This window comes from Charadrius vociferus, unplaced genomic scaffold (genome assembly GCF_000708025.1).
Source record: "Charadrius vociferus isolate BGI_N301 unplaced genomic scaffold, ASM70802v2 scaffold70, whole genome shotgun sequence".
In the NCBI taxonomy this organism is placed as follows: domain Eukaryota; kingdom Metazoa; phylum Chordata; class Aves; order Charadriiformes; family Charadriidae; genus Charadrius; species Charadrius vociferus.
Window position 1 is genome coordinate 2657698 of NW_009646851.1, and position 4066 is coordinate 2661763.

Consider the following 4066-nt stretch of genomic DNA (forward strand, 5'->3'; position numbering starts at 1 on the left):
TTTGCACAAAACCACTACAGATTGCAAGTCACTGTGATAACACAGTGATATAGACCATGCCTCTATCTGATACAGATACATCTGGGACGTTTTGAATCCTAGCTTGTACTTACTGATGAGGATATTCAGAAGCAGGAAACTGCAAGGAGAAAAATTAGTAGAGGGACATCAAACAGAACTAAAAAAAACCCCCATTCTGTACAATTGCTAGTATTAATATATTTTAGGACCATGATCTCGGCCACCTTCCTGCAGAAGGAAGTTTGTGCAAAGAAGAGGAGGTCAAGCCTAGAGTGACATGGTTCACTGAATGACCAATAGAGGTTTACATATTTCCTTTATGGCTGCTGGCACTGGGTTTGGCCTAGAAGCCTCTAATGAACAAAGAGAGCTCTGATCCCTTCTGGAGCCATTCATATGTGATTAAGATCCAACAATACAGCACTTTGATCCACTGAGCTACAGAAGGATTGGATGTTTCCTGAAGGAGTCATTTCGGGTGAAAGGGGAGGAGAAGAAAAGAAGAAGGGAATTTTCCTGATCAGGTCAATCTTACTGAGACAGTGCTCTTCTCACATCTAATGTGTATTGTACTCTCTTGAGAGTTTTGAAGCTTTGGAAAGATGACAGATTACTGAGGTATAGAAAGGAGAAGTGAACTGTGGTATCAGTATCTCAAGGATAAAGAATAAATTTATCTTTTCAAAGATGGAATAAGATTCATTTTCAAGAGAAGGAAATTGAGTTAGCTCTTGCAAGCCATATTACAACAGGCAGACAGATAAACGGACAATCATTACAGCAAATTGGATTGCATCCTTCGCAGATATATTTGAAAAGCTTGCAGTATCATAGTCACAAATAAACACTTCCTCACTCTGATGTAGCTGAAAACAGCAGGAGACGTATGGGTGGGTCTAAATAAAAAAAAATAAATCAGAGAATGAACACCTGGTTCCCTGAAAGTAATCTTTCTATCTTGACACCAATATACTTCACATAACCCTAGAGAATTAAAGGCCTGTTTGAAGTTAGAAGAGCATGTACATGACACACCATTTGGAGGAGTATTTTCTTTTTTCAACAGACATAAGTATTAAGAACAGGTGATGGATTCAGATCCGCAGGAATGAACGGAGGCTGGAATGTCTAGACGACCAGGAAAGCATAACACAGGTGTGACAACTCTGCTCGGCTATGACATTCCAATATTTTCAGTATAAACTCAGTAACTTCCATCATCTGTTGATATAAAAGCAGAAGAGGGAAAACATATTTGGCTTTGTCTACTACAAACGTCTACTCCTAATAATTTATTTTGGAAGCTAACTCTCCTTTTCATATTTGGGTTGGATGCTTCCAAGTCCACCTGGGGATGGCTCAGCTCTCTGGCTATCCAGTACAAAAGTTTTCAGTTCAGAAAACACTTTAAATTCTGTCAATGGTTTAGCCAGATTGCTCATACCTGAATGCTTTTTATGTGGCTGTCCTACTGGACAGCAGGTGGTTTTTTGCTCAAGAGAAAATCTTCGTATTTGACATTTACATGCTAACTTCTTGAATTGCTTGCCAATGTATGTGTACTATGATTCCTCACGTACGAATCAAGGAAAACTCACTATCTTTCCTCAGATGATTTTTGAAAACCAACAACATAGAGCTGCACAGACAGCCAGCTACCAACAGCAGGAAAGCCAAGGTGAAAGCAAAGGGAATCAACAAGGTGGTAACCCCAAAACCAAAATCAGTATTTGCAATAAAAGGGGGTTTGCCACCAATCTTGTAACATAAAAAAGACTACCACTCTTTATAAACTACTCAGTTTTATAGTGCTATAATGTCAGATAAATAAATCTTGAACTACTGTGTTTCCATACACAAATAAGGCAATTAAAAGGCATCTACTCCTTAAAGCATTACCACAGAAAAAAATACATGGAACAAGCATTTTGCACCTCTGTGTTAATTCAATATCGATAAGGGGGCTTCCTCAAATCCTAGAAAAACACCACCAGTTCACAGGGAAAAGATGGGATTTGCTCTGGAAAGCTCACCTGCAGCTTGCACTTAAGGACTATATGGCAAGTGATTTAGTTAAAGTTTACCTGTTTTGGAGTTGAAGTTAGAAAGACGGAAGTTTTATTTTCCCTGTCACACATCTGCAGTATAATATGTTCAGCAGACAGCTTATCGGAAAAGTCTTCTTCAGTAATTAATGTTTGATTATTCCTGTCCTAATTTCGTCTGCTTCGCAAAAGATAATCTCAAATTAATCATTTAATTTTCATCAGCTAATTAAAAATGTATTAGAGCACATTTGCTATTACAAATCCATGAAATTGAGACAATTTAACAAATCCACTAGACTAGTACAAATACAATTTTTTTTTGAAAGTATAGAACTGTAGACAAGAAATTGGTCCCTTTGGAAAACTAACAGTGGGTTTTTCCCTAGGACTGAACTGCGCGGTAGCAGAGGGGCAGGAGTCTGGACAGCAGCGCTCTCCCTTGACATTTACAAAGCTGCAGTTCATTAATATTACTGCTAAGAGCAGAACCTGGTCTGACAGATCAAAACAACTTATTGACTATAAGAACTCAAAACAAAGGCATAGATTTTAATGGCAAGTAAGCAGTTAGGCCAGCTGCTAATTACTGACAACCTGCAATAGGACCTTGGCACCTGAGTGACACCTGTGCTTTTGAAACTCGCCCTACAGCCATACACAGCAGAGATGCTTGACAGCACTAGTGTGACTGCTTTTCTTCACCTTTAGAAGTGTTCCACTTTTCAGAGCTGTCTGTACTGCAAAAATACCCTGCATGTAATTGTGCAACAATTAATTTTCAATAATTTCATTATATTCTGGGTTTTGGAAAGAATGCTTTGTTCTGTTCTGGTGACCAAGAAACTGTTATTTTTCATGTTAGCTTTCAAACAGAAAAATGCACTATCTTAAACATTGTTGCTACAGATTAGAATAATTAAATTGCATGCAGAGTATTGGTGTATTACAGCTGTACAGTTATGCCCAACTTCTTGATCAGTCTTTCCCATTAAGTCCTGTCACTTCCTTCCTCATTTAAGTTCAAAGCCAAAATCAGAGCAAACTTTTGACTGAACTTGTCTAAAATACATGTGCAGGGTAGAGCTTTCACTTGGGTAGCTGCCAGCCCACCTTTGGCTCCCACTGACAACCGAATATCCAGCTGCAGCAAGTACGAAGGATAAGAATTTGGCATATCTGCAGCAATCAAACAGGAAAAAGTTTACTCCAGACTCCAGGGGTAAAGGATCACCTTCTTTTGTTCGACTGGCCAGCTGGAAAAAGGGGGGCAAATTTTCCTAGTGTTCACTGGCCAGGAGCTCAGTCTGCTTCATTTGCTATTCAAACTTCACTGTAGCAGTAGAATTGTCCAAGTGACTGTTGGACAAAGGCAAAGCCTGCAGGACCGAAGCCCTCCACAAACAGATGGTGACTCAAACTACAGTTGTGGACATACATTGAAATTAAGTCAAGTTTGGCCAGCAGAAATGGAAGTAAGAAGAGCTAAGCAGACTACACAGTTGTTTCTTTGTAACTTTTTCTCTTTTCTCCTAATTCCCCTCAAAAGATAGCCCACAGGTGGTAAGAACAGGTGAAGAAATGGTGAAAGACAGAAGCAACAGGCAGCGAAAGACAGACATGCTCCATTAGGAACATGTCAAGGCAGACGGAAAGACATAGAACTCAAACCAGAAAGTTCAGATCATGATTAGTTTCATATTAGCTTTGTTTATTGGAAACTGCAAGAGACTGATACGAGGCGTTATTGTACGAAACCCCCACCTTCCATTACAGCTATCTGTTTATCTACAGTGTTTCCAATTCATTTCAGAAGTGAGTTGAAAGTTCTCATTCCATAAAGCCCATATTTTGGGACACAATCCAGAAGTTAAAAAACAATTGTATTTTGCAAATGCTACTTAGGTGTTAAAAGAATACCATACTACTACGTGTCTTTCAGACCCACCTTAATCTGAAAAAGTGTGAGCAGAGTTTCTATGATTCACGTTCATTCAGGA

At 39.1% G+C, this 4066-nt stretch overlaps 1 protein-coding gene across 1 annotated transcript in view; it reads right to left on the reverse strand.

The window, feature by feature from the left end:
• ARL15 (ADP-ribosylation factor-like 15) overlaps positions 1 to 4066 on the reverse strand; it is a 212474-nt gene that overhangs the window by 13355 nt on the left and 195053 nt on the right. The gene's annotated exons all lie outside the window — the stretch shown is intronic.